Here is a 16,775-nt window from a genome sequence, read left to right on the forward strand (position 1 = left end):
AAATTCTGAAAGAGATGGGAATACCAGACCACCTGACCTGCCTCTTGAGAAATCTGTACAAAGATCAGGAAGCAACAGTTAGAACTGGACATGGAACAACAGACTGGTTCCAAACAGAAAAAAGAATATGTCAAGGCTGTATATTGTCACCCTGCTTATTTAACTTATATGCAGAGTACATCATGAGAAACGCTGAGCTGGTTGAAGCACAAGCTGGAATCAAGATTGCTGGGAGAAATCTCAATAACCTCAGATATGCAGATGACACCACCCTTATGGCAGAAAGTGAAGAAGAACTAAAGAGCCTCTTGATGAAAGTGAAAGAGCAGAGTGAAAAAGTTGGCTTAAAGCTCAACATTCAGAAAGGTAAGATCATGGCATCCAGTCCCATCACTTCATGGCAAATAGATGGGGAAACAGTGGCAGACTTTATTTTGGGGGGCTCCAGACTCACTGTAGATGATGACTGCAGTCACGAAATTAAAAGACACTTACTCCTTGGCAGGAAAGTTATGACCAATCTAGACAGCATATTAAAAAGCAGAGATATTACTTTGCCAACAAAGGTCCATCTTGTCAAAGCTATGGTTTTTCCAGTGGTCATATATGGATGTGAGAGTTGGGCTATAAAGAAAGCTGAGTGCCTTAGAATTGATGCTTTTGAACTGTAGTGTTGGAGAAGACTCTTGAGAGTCCCTTGGACTGCAAGAAGATCCAACCAGTCCATCCTAATGGAGATCAGTCCTGAATATTCATTGGAAGGACTGATGCTGAAGCTGAAACTCCAATACTTTGGCCTCCTGATGTAAAGAGCTGACTCATTTGAAAAGACCCTGATGCTGGGAAAGATTGAAGGTAGGAGCAGAAGGGGATGACAGAGGATGAGATGGTTGGTTGGCATCACTGACTCAATGGACATGAGTTTGTGTAAACTCTGGGAGTTGGTGATGGACAGGGAGGCCTGGCGTGCTGCAGTCCACGAGCTTGCAAAGAGTTGGACACGACTGAGCTACTGAACTGAACTGTCATCTTGATGACGGCAGAGAATGAATTCTAGGAAGATGAAAGTGAACTTTAGGCATCTGTATAGGCGACCATTTGAAATTAGTTTGGTGTGACTGTTTACAGAGCTCAAATGGCAGATGGAGAATGAGATGTTATGTTTGAAAATTGATGCTGAGGTGAAGTCTGAATTAGCTTTGCAATAGGAGACTCAACCCCCAGGACACCATCCACAAGAGGGACAGTGAGTATTCTGAGGGGCCCTCACCTAACTCAGGTGGGCTTGAGAGTCATGTGCCTGGGACGCCAGTCCCCTCAGTGGCTGTCTGACTGGTGAATGGGCTCCCTGTTTTTCCTTTCCTCTGGTCCAAGGAGTAAACTTTTCCAGACTTGGGAGGACCTGATTTTTGGTCAGTGATGTGTCAGTGACTTGGGTTTCTAAAGAAGTTAGCTGTTATTTAGGGCTGTTACCCATGGGGATTATCAACAGCTGAAAGTCCCCTGTTGGATTCCTGAGAACAAGTTCATGCAGAAGGTGTTTTTTGCATGTGCAAGCCATTTTTGCAGAATCGACACAAACAATGATTGGGCACCGTGTGGTGCAAGCTGTTTCTCTTCCCACGTTATCGTTCCAGGGTCTTGATCAAGATTTGCCCAGACACCTGTATCTTGCATTGAAAACAAGCTTAGGGACTGCATTCTGATGGTTCTGTGATTCCCCAAGCTGGACTGAGAACATAGTGAGCGCTCCACGCATGTTGGTGGAGTGGATTCAGGAGAAGAATCATGAAGTTCAGGGCTCAGATGAGCATGCAAAGAGGTGGTTAAGGAAGACAGTACCAGCCTTTCAGTGGTTGGCTGGGAACTCCTGGGTGGACGAGAGCCTTAGTGTGACGTGCTGCCTTCAGCAGCAGGATCCTTTTAACTGGTGTCTAAAGAACATGCTCTTCTTTCAGGGGAATTGATACTGGATGACAGTTACTTGGGAATCGAGGCAGCAATGTGAGTTCTCACGTTTTCTGCATAAAGTGCTAGATCCCCGCGGAACAGAATTAACTGCCCGAGCCAGTGTTTCCCGACGCCGCATTGGCTTTCCAGATCGTGTGTGATACCTTGGACTGTTAGCCTTAGGAGAAGGGCCCAGAGCCCCCTCCACATCTGCGCTGTCCTACACAGCAGAGTCGAGTCGGAGAAGGGCCCAGTGCCCCCTCCACATCTGCGCTGTCCTACACAGCAGAGTCGAGTAGGAGAAGGGCCCAGTGCCCCCTCCACATCTGCGCTGTCCTACACAGCAGAGTCGAGTCGGAGAAGGGCCCAGTCCCCCCTCCACATCTGCGCTGTCCTACACAGCAGAGTCGAGTCGAGTCCCCGGGAGCGGATGCTGGGCGAGGAGACGACGCGAGCCCAGGGGCATGAGTGATGCCGTGGCTGCGTCTGCATTTTAGGAAGCCCAGCACTGTTCTGTGCAAACCCTGACTCTGCACCCTGATAGAAGATGCCCGCCTTGCACAGAGAAGCAGCCTGAGATCCAGAGCATCCTGGGAATTCCGCTCTCAGACCCAGCTCCCGAGGCCCAGCGCCCGATGGGACAGGTGTGCAGGCAGGGGGTGGGGAGGATGGGAAGATGCAATGAGCGGTGGGAGGGTCTGCCCTGCCCGGCCACCCCGTTGGTCAGAGCTTTAGCCCTGCCCCAGGCACAGTGTGAACAGATTGGATACTTGATGAGCTGATGGTGGGCGCAGGGTGGCCAGGCCCTGTCGTGCTGGGGTCACTGCGAGGTGGCATCTGGGAGGTGACTTGATATAGAACCACGTATGAAGGTTCCCGGGCCCCAGTGGACACACTAGAGCCTGCCATGCCTGCAGGGCTGCAGAGTCAGTGGGAGGGGCCCCTCGTCTTGGCTGCCACGCTGTGACATCCGTGGCACTAGGAGACGTGGGTCCAGAGGACCAGAGCCTGGGGCGCCTGCCAGACCGGAACAGTTTGTTGCTGGAGCGTGGCCCCAGAGCCTGCAGGTCCAAGTGAAGGGCCATGTGGCAGAGGAGAGCCCGTCCTCTGAGGGCTGGTGACTCATGGTGCCGGGGCCAGGCTGCGAGTCCTTCGTGCTCTGAGCTTAGAGAGCAGCAGAGTCTTCCTGTCTCTCCAGAGCAGCTATGCTGGGGGCGGCCTCCAGGTGCCTACCCCGCCTAGTCTGCGGGGACTGCTGTCACACAAAACACGCGCACCTCCCACGGCTCTGGAAGCTGGACAGCCGAGGTCACGGTGCCGGCAGATTCTGTGTCTGACAAGGGCGTCTTCCTAGTTTGCAGACACCAGCTTCCCATGTCCTCCTGAGGTGGACACGCAGTACACACTAGCTTTCTGGTCTCTTCTGTTTTGCTTCTTCCCAGTTTTTTGAGATGTAATTGACATACTGCGCTGAATACCTGTAAGGTATATAGCATGTTGATCTGATACATCCATCATGAAATGATGGCCAGAGTGTGTTTAGTGAACACCCCTCGTCTCATATAGATACAAAGTAAAAGGGAAAAAAAGTTTTTTATTACCATGAGAGCTCTTAGGATTTACTCTCTTAACTTTCACATATAATGTGAGCAATGTGAATTATATTCACTGTGTTGTATGTTACGTCTGAGCCCTTCTTCCAAGGGTCCTAATCCCATTATGGAAACCCCACCCTCATGACCTCATCTCACCTAGGGACCTCCCAAAGGCACCACCACCTTGGGGGTCTGGGCTTTGACGTGTGGGTTTTGGGGGCACACAGCAGTGCAACCAGTAGCAGCCTTTCAGGGGCCTGTACTGCCCCTTCAGGGGTCAGCTGTGGCTTGCGGATGGAGCACCAGGGGTAGCTGGGCACGCTGGTGATGTTCTCTGGCTCCTCGAGGGCTGAGCAGCCCGGCCAGCAGGGACTTGGTGAGCCACTGATAGGACTGAGCAGGGATGACGAGGACCATCGCATGGAGACAAAAGCCATTGCAGGTTCGTGCTGTTAGGTCTTCTGAGAGGAACAGCAGCAGAGGAAGCGGCTAAGTATGATAGTTTCGAGTATGCCTCCATGCTGGGTCTGTGCTCAGCCCTGCTAGACCCGCCCTCCACGTGCAATGGCGCGTCTCAGAGCTGCGGGTCGTCGTGTTCCAAGCGCTTCTGCCTCGGGTAATCCTCCGTGTCTGTCATCTTCCTCAAATGTTGATTTCTGTCTGAGCTGAGGACCAGCTTGCCATACTTTATCCTAGAAACCTAGAACCCACAGTCATGACTCCTGCACAGTCCCGAGGAAGAAAAGATGTGTTTCTCTTTGAAACATAAAGTGTGAAGCTGAGGGGGTGGTGGACTTCGGGGAGCGCCCTGTGCGCTAGCGCACGCTGGTAACGGGCTATTTGCAGAGTGGCAATACAGCGTCCAAACAAGATCGGCTCCGTTTCTTGCCGGTTTATCTGGTGAGGAGGGGAGAAGCCCTACCCAGCTGTTGGCTGACCCTCCTCCTGCAAAACTGTTGCTGCCTGAAGAGTAAACTGTGTGCTTTCTCCACGAGGTATACAGTGTCTTCACTTACTTTTCCTTTCTTTTTTTTTTTTTTTGACCTCCGAAGAGAAAAAAGTACAAAAGAAAGGAAAAGAAAAGAGAGGCCAAGCCTTGGCATTTCTAGAAACAGCCTGTACAAAAGAGCCCTGAGATCATTTTCATGTGACCTCCCGGAAGCATTTAATGGCCTCATTGTTGGCGGGAGGGGGCAGCGAATTCTCTGGAATTCCTAGAATGGTCAGGGGGTGCTTGGGCAGAGGGAGGAGATGCCTGGGCGTCACCAGGATCCAGGGTGAGGGGTGGGGAGGCAGGAGGAGCAGGCAGGACCAGTGTTCTGAACCTTGATGCCAGTTCTTCCTAGAAAGATAAACGATATTACATAATCGCCTTACTGTGAACATTCCAGCCTGTAGTCTGCAGAGTCGAGTCCCTCTCGCTCTGTTCGCCCTGCAGCCTCCCTCCCGTCAGAGATGCTCGGGGTTCTTCTGGGTCTTTTTCTCTGTGGAATTCCAGACAAGCTTGTGCCCTGTTGTCAGTTTTCCCCTTTCTGCAGGAGTGTCACGTTCGTCCTTATCTCTCTTCCTCCTTCATCTTAGTCACCATTAGTCAAGAGCTCCCTTCGCCAGTTCTCTGAGAAGAGCGGTGGGAGTCGCATCACGGCGTCCTCGCGTGAGGTCAGGACTGGGTCATCTCATCCCAGCACCGAGAAGCTGCGGCCTTGGAGGGAGCGGGCTGCTTGCTGGGGCTCTTAGGCCCTCACCTGGTGGGGTTCTCCCCACCAGATCCGCCTGCCAGCCTGGAGAGTCTCTGCACTGGAAGACCTGCCCAGGCTCCCATCGGGAGGTGTTTTCACCCTCTCAGCAAAGCCTTGCGCCCTCGGCCCGTGCTGAGAGCTGAGGGTGTTGCAGTGTCTGGTACAGGCCTGGGCCCTGGCTGTGGAGCGGCTCCTCGGTGGGGAAGCAGACATGGAGTCAGCAGCAGGAAGGCAGCCCCAAGCCCTCTGGATGGGTCTGCAGGGCCTGCAGGGTCCTAGAGCAGGGCCACAACGGGGCAGAGAGAATGCGTGCAGGGTGTCACCAAGCTGAACTCGGGTTTCCTCACTGGGGCACGGCAAAGCCCATCAGCTGACATGGGTTGTGGTGAAGGAAAGTGCAGTGTTTATTGCAGACGCTAGACAAGGAGAAGGAGCAGCTCATGCTCAGAAGACCTGAAACCCGCGACGGCTTTCAGCAGACGGTTGTTAAAGGCAACGTGTGGGGCGAGGGCGGCAGCTCCTGGACCTTCTGATTGGTTGGTGGTGAGGTGACAGGAATCTGAGTCATCAACCTTCTGGTTCCAGCCAGTCTGGGGTCTACCCGCTTGCAGTCAGCATGCAGTCGCCACCGTCCACCTGGGGAGTTGGGGTGTCTTAGTTCTGCGGCTCAGCTCACAGGTGAGCATCACATTGTCGTGCTGACGCCTTAAGGAGGAGCTGGGACCCTGCTTTGTCCCTGAGCTTTTGCCATTAAGTTCCTTGCTGGACATCAGTTTCCTTCCTTTCCTCTGTTTCTTCATTCCCTCCTTCCCTAGTTGATAACTGCTTGAGTCTGCTCTTTGGAACTCAGGGAAAGCGTAGGAAACGAAAGCCTTTTTCTGCAAACAAGAAATAGGGATTAAAAGGGGCTTTGGTACCCAGGGGGCTCCACAGGGTCCCGCTCGGTTTCCATCCTCCGTTTTCCTTGTCAGTCCTCAATCCCCAGGGGACCAGGTATGGGCCAAGAAAGGGAATAATGTTTTGGATGGAGAGGTTAATCATAAAGTTGGTTTCAAGGAGAGGGGGAAGAAAGAGGGGAGCATCCCAGACAGAGGACACAGAGGTCACAGGAGGGGAGTTGGCAGGACTTGGGGGAGGCCAGGGGCCTGAAGGGTGAATCTTGGGCTGGCCTTTTCCCAGGAGCTTGAAGGCAGACAGGGTGTACCCCAAGGTGTATCCCAAGCGCCCCGCTGGCTTGTGAGGGGTGAAGGCGCACCATGTGGAGGGAGCTGGGTCCCGGTCAGATGGGAGTGATGGCTGATGTTGGCAGCTGAGGGCAGTGGATAGATTTCAGATGCTTCTTCAGCCAAAATTAAGTGGCCTTGTGGGTTGCATGGGCAGGAGGTCAGGGAGGCCACAGGCAGCCCCTGGGTTTCTGCCATGCGTACCTGCTGGGAGCTGAAGGGGGAGGTGGTGGCGACCAGTTGTATCTGGGTTGCTCCAGCTTTCTTGTGTTGCTGGATGTGGCAGTAATCGCTCTTTGCGTGTGTGTCTGCATGCTCAGGTGACAATAAGTTACAAGAAGTGAGATTCCTGCTTCTAACACTGACGTCTGGGAGATGCTCGGCTGCCCAGAGCCTGTTCAGGAGCCCCGCCTATGGCTTAGGAGAGCCCCCTTGCTCCAAGGCCACCCAACTCCCAGGGGTCATCTCAGTCTTTAAAGTGTTCCGCAGTCAGATGTGTCGTGCATTGCTGCTGTAACTTGTGTTTCCATGGTTACTTGGGAAGTGGAGTGTGTTTCACGTGTGTGTTTGACGAGTTGTTTGCTCTGTCCTCTCCCTGTTTTTGCACTAGGCTGCTCATCCCGTGTTATTTTAATAAATGGGAGGTTTACTGAGTGCAGATTGCTGCCTGTGTTCATGGTAGTTTCTCTCGAGGCTTTTTGCTTCCCTCTGGACTTTGCACAGATGGTCTTTGGCTGTAGATGAGTTGATTTCTCCTTCCTTGCCTCCTGGTGAAGAACTTGAGTCTGGTATGTATTTTTTTTTTTTTTAATTTTATATTGGAGTACAGTTGATTAACAATGTTGTTAGTTTCAGGTATATAGCAAAGTGATTCAATTAACCATATACATGTATCCATTCTTTTTCAGATTCTTTTTTTCATTTAGGTTGTTACAGAATATTGAGCAGAATTCCCTGTGCTATACCGTAGGTCCTTGTTGGTTCTTTTATATATAGTAGGGTGTATATGTCAATCCCAGACTCCTAAGTTATCCCTCCTCCCATGCTTTCTTCCTGGTAACCGTAAGTCTGTTCTCTATGTTTGTGAGTCTGTTTCTGTTTTGTAAATAACTTCCTTTGTATCATTTTTCTTACATTGCACATGTAAGTGATATCATATGATATTTGTCGTTTTCTGAGTTCACTTGATAATCTCTGAGTTCATCCATGTTGCTGCAGATGGCGTTGTTTCACTTTTTGTGGCTGAGTAATATTCCATTACTCACACTGAGAAATATCAACAACCTCAGATATGCAGATGACACCACCCTTAGGGCAGAAAGTGAAGAGGAACTAAAACGCCTCTTGATGAAAGTGAAAGAGGAGAGTGAAAAAGTTGGCTTAAAGCTCAACATTCAGAAAATGAAGGTTATGGCATCCGGTCCCATCACTTCATGGGAAATAGATGGGGAAACAGTGGAAACAGTGGCAGACTTTATTTTTTTGGGCTCTAAAATCACTGCAGATGATGACTGCAGCCATGAAAATAAAAGATACTTACTCCTTGAAAGGAAAGTTATGACCAACCTAGACAGCATATTAAAAAGCAGAGACATTACTTTGTCAACAAAGTTCCGTCTAGTCAAGGCTATGGTTTTTCCAGTAGTCATGTATGGATGTGAGAGTTGGACTGTGAAGAAGGCTGAGCGCTGAAGAATTGGTGCTTTTGAACAGTGGTGTTGGAGAAGACTCTTGAGAGTCCCTTGGACTGCAAGGAGATCCAACCAGTCCATTCTCAAGGAAATTAGTCCTGGGATTTCTTTGGAAGGACTGATGCTAAAGCTGAAACTCCAGTACTTTGGCCACCTCATGCGAAGAGTTGACTCATTGGAAAAGACTCTGATGCTGGGAGGGATTGGGGGCAGGAGGAGAAGGGGACGACCGAGGATGAGATGGCTGGATGGCATCACTGACTCGATGGACGTGAGTCTGAGTGAACTCCGGGAGTTGGTGATGGACAGGGAGGCGTGTTACAATTCATGAGGTCTCAAAGAGTCGGACACGACTGAGCGCCTGAGCTGAACTGAACTGAACTGCACTGAACTGAACGTCCCATTGTACATATGCTCCGCATCTTTATCCGTGTCTCTGTCAGTGCACAGTAGGTGGCTTCCGTGGCTTGGCTGTTGTGAATTGTGCTGCTGTGAACGTTGGGGCGCACGTGTCCTTTGTAACCGTGGTTTTCTCCAGATGGTCTGTATATCTTTTGGTGCCTCTTTTTTTGTGTTGGCCACCTGCCTCCAGGAGGTGTCTGGTAGGTGCCTATTATAAGGTTAAGAAGGCCCCTTATTTTATGCCCATCACTGAAATCTTAATTCCTGCAAGCAGGAGGTCCCCCCCTCCCCTATCCTCTATGCTTTGAATTTCAGGCTCTTCTTTATGGCTACTTTCTATTTCTCTAAAAGAAAAAAGATAAACTATGCTCCAAACAATGTAATTGAAAGAAAAAAAAAAAAAGAACAGCCTTACAAATAAGTGCAAAGGTTGTTCATTTTCTTCTCATGCAAATGATAGATTATCGGCAAGATACTAAAGCAGGTGGGTGGATTCAAACATCTATAGACTTGAATCTCGCTTCTTCCATTTCTTAGCTGTACGAGCTTGACAGCTACTATATTGCCTCCCAGGCTTGGTTTCTCCACCCATAAAATGGGGTCATAATTCTACCTCAAGAATTGACCATATTTCATTATTCTTCATTAAGAACCACTCATGTGTGTCTGTTATGAGTCTCATGTCCTTTTACTGCTTTTAATCGTCGAGAACGGCTCTAAAGCATTTGGTGAGGTGTCTGGCACAAGAGGTTGTCGCTCAAGGCTGGTCGTGGCCCCCTCTGCATCAGCATGGTGTCACCTTATCTTGTGCAGCATCATCGGCGTCAGGGAGGAGGGGACTCAGGGCTTCCCATCCCACGGGTCCTGTGTGCTCCTCGTGGGAGCTTGGTGATTCGGACACAGTCTCCTGTTAGGAGAGCTCGTGCTGCTGTAATGAAACGGTAACATTCATATTTGGAAGCCCAGCCCTTCTGGTGGTACTAGAAGGATTTCTACACAGCACCACCCTGTTTTAATTACTTTTGCTTTACAGCGTCTTCTGGGATGAGAACATTGTTTTCTTAATGCTTTATGCTGGAGGGTCTTACCTTTTATTGTATTTTGTCAGTTTTCCTGAGATACTGTCTCTTATTGACAAAATTAATTTGAATTTTTAAGTTCATCATTTGAAGACAGTCGAAACCTTTGTGACGGTTAATCTTCCCGTTTAGGAACTTACGTTTCCAGACACCCAGGCCTTTTGTCTCTCTCATGGAAGGGTGGTGATATTCTTTATTTTGCTGGGCTGGTCGTAGTTCTGAACTAGCACAGGCGTGTATGCCTGCCAGCTGTGGAGAGTGGCTGTTTTCAGTCTGTCTTCTAGTCACTTACCGTGTGTGTCTGTGTGTGTCCTGCCCCTCGCTGCCCTGTGGACTCTGGATTCACTTTGGGGAGAAGAGTCCTGCCTCTTCCAGGGAGGCAGTCCCCTCATCCCACTGCATTTCCGTCCTGTTTGGCCTTGGACAGCCCATCTTCAGACTTGCTTGGCGTCCCCCAGAAGCCCCATGGTGAGGATTGGTAGTATCCTTGGTTCCGCTTGACCCTGAATTTGAGAAGCAGATAGGGTCTGGACGGATTCATAGGTTTTGGGTAAGTTTGCATGATGGCATCCAGTTGGGAAGCTCTTTCTGGGGTATGAGTGCCCTGTCCTGGGCCTTGCTGTGCATCCTCTGGAGCTCAGGGTGTCTGCTGGTGGACGCGCCGCCGTGGGAAGGCCCTTCCTAGACTGGGTGAGTGTCACTGCTGAGTTGTTACCAGACCTTTCCTTTGTGTGTGTGGTTTGAAAGCATGATGTCGGCATTTGGATGGGAACGAACCTGGGTTTGAACCTCCTTGTGTTGCCAGCATCCTTATCCTCACGTTCTAGCATCTCTGCCCTGGAAGCAGCTGTAGCATCACTGGAATGCAGGTCCCATCTAAGTGCATCCGACGGCAGTGAGGGGCAGTGAGGATCCTCAGCTTTAACTGTTTTCCCTTTTCAGCCATCCAAAGGTTCTGGTGGTAGCATCCTGAGATTTTTATGATCACTTAGAAAACGTTGCCTTTTCTTCAGTTCCGTTTCATTCATGTATTTCTCAGTTGTCTTCTAAGCGCCTTCTTACACCGTGAAAACAGAGCAGCCTCTGAGGTCAGTACAATCCTGAGTTTAATTTTTTTGATGAAAGGTATTTTGTCCCCTCTCGAGAAGCCCCAGCCTTCATTCCAAACAGCCCAAACAGCCTCATCGTGAAGCTTGGGATTTGTTGAGTGTCTAAATAGTCACTGTTATGACTCTAAATATTTAGTATGAGAAAGCTAGACAGAAGGAAAACTTTATATTAACTCAGGAATTTCTGGAAGGGATCAGAGGCACTCAACAGAAATCAAGAGGTCCTTTGTTTCTGAAACATTTTGGAAGTAAGTGAAGGCATTTCTTTTTCGCCCAAGTTTGTATATTCTTGAAGATTTCAGGTTTCTGTCACGTCTGCCTGTGGAACCACCCAATTGGTGATCAGCACCCAGAGAGTTCTGTCTCTCCTGTGGGTCTGGGTGCAGCTGGTCTGGTTCCTACAGGAAGCCTGTGGGGCTGTGCTTGGTGGGGGTCCAGGTGATCGGGCCCTGGAAATAGCACCTATGCCTTTGTTCCTGAGGAGGGTGCTGTATCTTAGTACCTCTTTTCAGCTCACCAGGTTCAAAAATCGTGTCTTTGTTCTGTCAGCTGTAGTTACATATTCGCTTTCTTAAAAATAGATGAAAATGCTTAAAGTGGTGAACAGCTTGACAGGCAACTATGTCATTAAAAAAAATTTTTAGTATAAAAATTAAATCTCCCAAACGTCTATAATCAGCTGAAGGTCACAGGCATGAAAGATGCATTTGGAATTGGTCCTGGGGCTTTTGGATGATGTCCAAGGAAAGATTTTTCCTCTGGAAACGAGGGGAGACCTCTCAGGGTGTGAGGGTTAGAGGTGATGATGGGCCTGTGATACTCTGTTGTCCTATGACCTGGTGCCCTTGCCAACGTGCCAGCCAGTTGTTGTGCAGAGACCCTCATACCTATGTGACCATTCGCCTTTTTATTTCTTTTTAAGATTTTTAAACTTGGAGTCAACTTAGCTACTGGAATTTAGAGCTGTTCCATTCGACAGAAACATTGTAACACTTTTCAGGCTTACACATTCTTTGAGGGGGAAAGCAGGCACCTTTCATCAGATGCCTTTGCATGCATGGGTAATATTCATCTTTGAGCAGTCAGAGAATCCTAATCAGGGGTCTCTCCCCTTTTGATCCTAGAAGTTCAGCGTCCCCTCTAAACACCAGTGGCCTTCGCAGCTTGCAGGTGACCGCTGTGTTCAGCATCTGACAGCAGGGGCCTTGCTTGCTGGGTCCTAGCTCATAACCAGTGTTTGTCTAACATTTACTGTGTGTTGTATCCTAAGTCTTTACACGCATTTGCTCACTTCATGCTCATAAAAGCCCTGGAGGGAGATGTTATCTTCATGTCGATTTTGCGGTGGGGCACACTGATACTCAGGGAGGGGGGTGATCCGCCCACAGGTCACCCGCTGAGAGGGAGTGGGGTCAGGAGGTGGCAGGTGTTGTCCGGCTCCCGCACCAGATTCTTAGCCTGAGTGCCCAGACGAACCTTCTGCAGTGGCTTTCTAAGTCCTCGACCCTGGCCTCTCCCACGTCAGGTTGGAGGCAGGGCAGGCTTTGTTTCCACCATTGAGTGGTCAGGGTAAGCTAGTTCAGCATCCCTGGGTGACGTGTCCTCCACCCAAGGACACTGTGTCACAGACGCACAGCCACAGCGGTGCTCAGGACTTTTGTCCACGGAACCTTTGCTCTCTGCCGATCTCCCTGAGTCATCAAGTGAGTGTGTTTCCTCTGGGCTTGGGGAGTTGAGTGTCAGGTGCTAGGGTCCTCTGGGAGGCAGCTCGCTCCCCTCTGCCCTGCAGAGGAGTGGAGCACACAGAGCTGTCTTGGTGACCAGACGCTCCCCTCTGGCAGGGGGAACCTCCGTCTCTGTCCCCCGAACCCCTGACTCTGGAGCAGTGTCTTGGCCCTCCCAGTAGAAGTGAGAGCATTGAATCAGGAGATATAGCCAGGATTCCCACTCCCCCTGTGGCGCACGCGTGGGCCCTGCACAGGGCCTCTCAGACACTGGACACCGTGGCCAGAACCTGGTCTCAGATGAGGACGGTCCCCAGGGCGTGGGGTGAGGGCTGTAGCCTGGGAGGACCTGGGAAGCATGTGGGCTGTGATCTAGGTGCCAAGGATACCTTGCAGGTATAGACTTGGCCTTGCAAGAGAGCAGAGACCTGCTCAGTCCTTACCTGCCTGCCTTTTTTGGGGGGGTGGGGTGGGGGGGGTGGGGGAAGCAGTTGGGCAGTGGCCTGGGACCAGCAGCTTCCCAAGGCGTGTCTGGTGTCTGGGGCCTCTGTCCCTGTGGTCAGCGCCACGGCAACTAGAAACCCGCTGCTTGTGGACTCCTTTTGAAGAGTCTGTCTTTTAAACAAAAGAAGAACATTTCTGTTTGTTTAAAAATTGTTTTAAAACTTGTATTCTTGGGTGCAGGGTGTAAAATTCACACTTGTGCAAATTCAGTATATTCAGTGGAGGCCTCCTTGCCTTTTCAGCTTTGGAGCTGGGCAGCATGCTGAGCCTGAGGAGGGGGCTGCAGGGGCAGTGGCCCTGTGACTGTGACCTGTGACCGTGAGCAGCCGCCACGTGTAGGTGCCTCTTTCCAGCCAGGTGGCCGCCAGACGCCCAGAGCCCCAGCAAGCGCGACAGGTAAGCCCTGGTTACTTTGCAGGACGTGGGTCTGTTCACTGTTGATGAAGGGGAGATTAGTAAATGCATCTTATTGCAAGTCACTAAGTGTGAGCAGAGACGTCCCACTGGGCCCTTCCTTCCAGGGTTTCTGCAGGAGCCCCCGCCTGCTTGGTGGCCTCCCCGCTCCCCATCTTTGAGCTGAGGTGGGTGGGAGGGGAGATCACAAGGAGCTTGGTCCAGGCCCTGCAGCCTGCCCTTTGAGCCGCCGTCCCTGCTGCTTCCCGCTCCGGTCCCCTTGGCTTCTGTGCAGTGAGCGCTGATCTGCACGTGTGCTCAGCGGCTCTCGTGTCTGAATCTTTTCCCACCCTGAGGACTGTAACCTGCCGGGCCCCTCTGTCCATGGGATTTTCAGGCAAGAGTACTGGAGAGGGTGGCCGTCTCCTTCTCCAGGGGATCTCCCCAACGCAGGGATTGAACCTGTGGCTCCTGCATTGGCAGACAGATTCTTAACCACTGAGCCACTTGGGAAGGCCTGAGTGCTGATTCGCTCCCAGGTTATTCTGAGATTCCCAAGAGTTGGCAGCTGTTCTTTTTAGAGCCGAGGTGGAAGGCCCTGCTCAGGCCCTGTTTCCTCCCCTCTGTTGGGGGTCTGCCCACCTGTACCACTGCAGCTGGGGGCGTGTGTGCTGTGACAGCCTGGGGCGGGTGCTGGCCCCTTCCACCCTACTGCCTCCTGAGGCGGCCGACACAGCGATAGACCTCCTCTCTCACCCCTGCTGGCCTGCCCGTGGATTCTTAGCATGCTGTTGGTGCATCTGAGGTGTCTGGTAGAGCACGGAGGCTGGATGGCCTTCCTGCACGTGCGCCTGCTGGAGCCTTTGCCCAGAAGGAGTAGTGGGTAGTGGAGACTGTGTCAGCCAGCTCAGCTGCTGGAGTAAACACCACATTCCAGCTGCGATCTTGGAGGCCAGAAGTGCAAGATCAAGGTGTGGGCAGGCTAACCTCTCCTGAGGCCTGTCTCCGGGTGTGTGGACAGCTGTCTTCTCCCTGTGACCTCACATGCTGTGTTTCTATGTCTTCTTCTTAGAAGGACACCAGTCATATATGGGATGAGGCCTCCAGGAAGTCCTCATTTTAACCTTCATTATGTCTTCAAAGCACAGTCACGTTCTGAGATCCTGGAGGTTGGGGCTTTACCATGGCTGTGTTTGAATTTATCCCCTAACAGCAGGGACTGCCCCCGAGGCCAAGTGGCTGAAGGGGGACTGGGGATGGCGGCCCACGGTCCTTGGTAGGAAGGATATGCTCCGTCCATCTTGTGTCCTTCCCGCTTCCCAGCTCACTTCTCCACCTCTCCTTTTCCTGTTGCCTCCTTGCTGACCTTGTACTTCCCTCCAGGTTTCCTCTGTGGTCCACAGAGCAGAACAGAAGGGTTCTTAATCTTTTGGGTTCCTTCAGTAGATGCTTCCTGAGTGTCTTCCTTATCTCAGAGGCTAATGTGGCACATATTCTGTTCCGACTTCAAAAAGTGTGACGTTTTCACGTCTCCGTCCGGTTAGTGGGCAGGACGGTTGAGCTTTCCTGCAGTGTGATGTTCCTCCCTGGGTGTCAGTGAGGCTTTCCGAACTTTCCTGAACCTTCGTGGCCCTCGTGGTGGACAGATTGTGCCCTCAGACAGACTGCTTTCTGTGACATGGGACCTTTATCCTCTCGTCCCAGCAGAGGTGTATGAAGATCACAGAAGCGCCTTGTCTCCTGGGAGAATAAATTATAGTGAAAATGCACACTGTGGCTGTGACAGCGCCACCTCTGGAGTCCGAGGCTTCGGGCACAGGCCCCGGGTGTCGGGGGCTCGCCTTGTCCCTGTGTAGATTGTGTGGGGTGCTGTGGGGCCTGGGCCACATGATGCTCTCAGGCTGGTCCCCTGCCCCTTGATCCTGCCTCCCCTTCACCTGTGAGCCCTTCCGAATTGTCCTGAGATGCCTGGAGGATAGGGACTGTGTCTGTTTCTGCCGAGCCTTCATAGTGTAAGAGACACATCTGAAAAAGGCAAGAAAACACCCTTGAGCCCCCCAAGCCCCCACTTCTCAGCACACCTGACCAGCCTGCACCTCCCGTCCTCCTTCTGGTCAGATTGGTCAAACACAAAAGACTTAAAGCTGTGGGTTCTGACAGCCGGGCCGGGCACCTCTTGGCACGGACACAGCATTGAAATGAAGCCTCATTTAACAGTTAATCCTCCTGTTTGGGCTCGAAATCTAATTATCCACGCAGCTTAGGCAGTGGGTCCACTGATGTGGAAGGCACAGCATGGGATTCATCCCACCGACCCCCCCCCCCCCCGCCGAGGATGGGGAGCTGTGTCTGTGACCGCCCAGCCCTCGTCCCCAGAGGTTCAGCAGGAGCAGTGACTAAAGGGTGGCCCCAGAGAGTGTCCTGCGGGGACTTTCCAAAATGTTCTCAGCCTCAGAACCCTTCCTTGACCGGGACTCTTGCCCAGATGCCCTGTCTCAGCACCATTGCAGAACCCACGGCTGAGATGGGGCCTGGAGCCCACTGACACGGAGGGGCAGGGCTGTGGGAGCCTCTGTTGCTTCCCTGCGTCCCTGTGACCATTCGCGTGATGGGCTTTAGCAGGGATGAGCCAGGGTGGAAAGCCTTTGGCTTTCTAAAGCCGGTTTGTGGTATTCCGTGGCTGCATACCGTACCCTTCGCCCTGGCCAGTTCCTGAAATGCATGCTGGTGGGGTGTGCAGGGAGTGGGGGGTGCACAGGTCCGTGGACTCAATGGTCAGACCATTACAGCAGGCTGTGTGGACTGCGCATGCCCGCCAGGGTGCAGGGCAGGGGTCCTTGGCATCCTCGATGAGCCTCTGCAGTACGGGGAACACATTTGACCCAAGTTAGGCTCACCTGAAATAGATGCTTGATTGAAACATCAATAGATGTGTTCTTACTCGCCTGACTTTGATCTGCGTATTCCGTAAGTTCCTCGTGAGCAGCCATGTGGTGCCTTGGTGCTGGGGCTACCTTGTCTGCAGGCGTGAAACGCACTTGAGTAGCGTGATTCCGTTAAGCACTCTCGTTCTGTTGGATCTGTGAGTTGGGTGGAACCCAGCCCCCTGGAGTTCCAGAAAGATCGTATATCACGAAATAAGAGGGTCCGAGGGGGCCCAGTGGGAGGGCAGTTAGGGGAATGGTTTTGTCACCTCAGGCTTCTGTATACAGTGGCGCCCTCCAGGGCACCCAGCCCAGACCTAGGTGAACCCAGTGTGGGGCTCTTGGGTTCGTGGGTGGTAACGTGGGGTGGGATGGAGCAGGTGGCAGCAGAGTTTCCTGGGTCTCAGGAGGCCTGTGTGATTAGGGGCCATGGTGATGAGAG

At 51.7% G+C, this 16,775-nt stretch overlaps 1 protein-coding gene across 1 annotated transcript in view; it reads left to right on the forward strand.

The window, feature by feature from the left end:
* Positions 1–16,775, forward strand: part of GRB10 (growth factor receptor bound protein 10) — a 215,047-nt gene that overhangs the window by 22,679 nt on the left and 175,593 nt on the right. The window contains exon 2 of the mRNA XM_052638568.1: positions 13,259–13,412. The gene's annotated coding sequence lies outside the window, so the exon portion shown is untranslated. The remainder of the gene's footprint in view (positions 1–13,258; positions 13,413–16,775) is intronic.

This window comes from Budorcas taxicolor, chromosome 4 (assembly GCF_023091745.1).
Source record: "Budorcas taxicolor isolate Tak-1 chromosome 4, Takin1.1, whole genome shotgun sequence".
NCBI lineage: Eukaryota > Metazoa > Chordata > Mammalia > Artiodactyla > Bovidae > Budorcas > Budorcas taxicolor.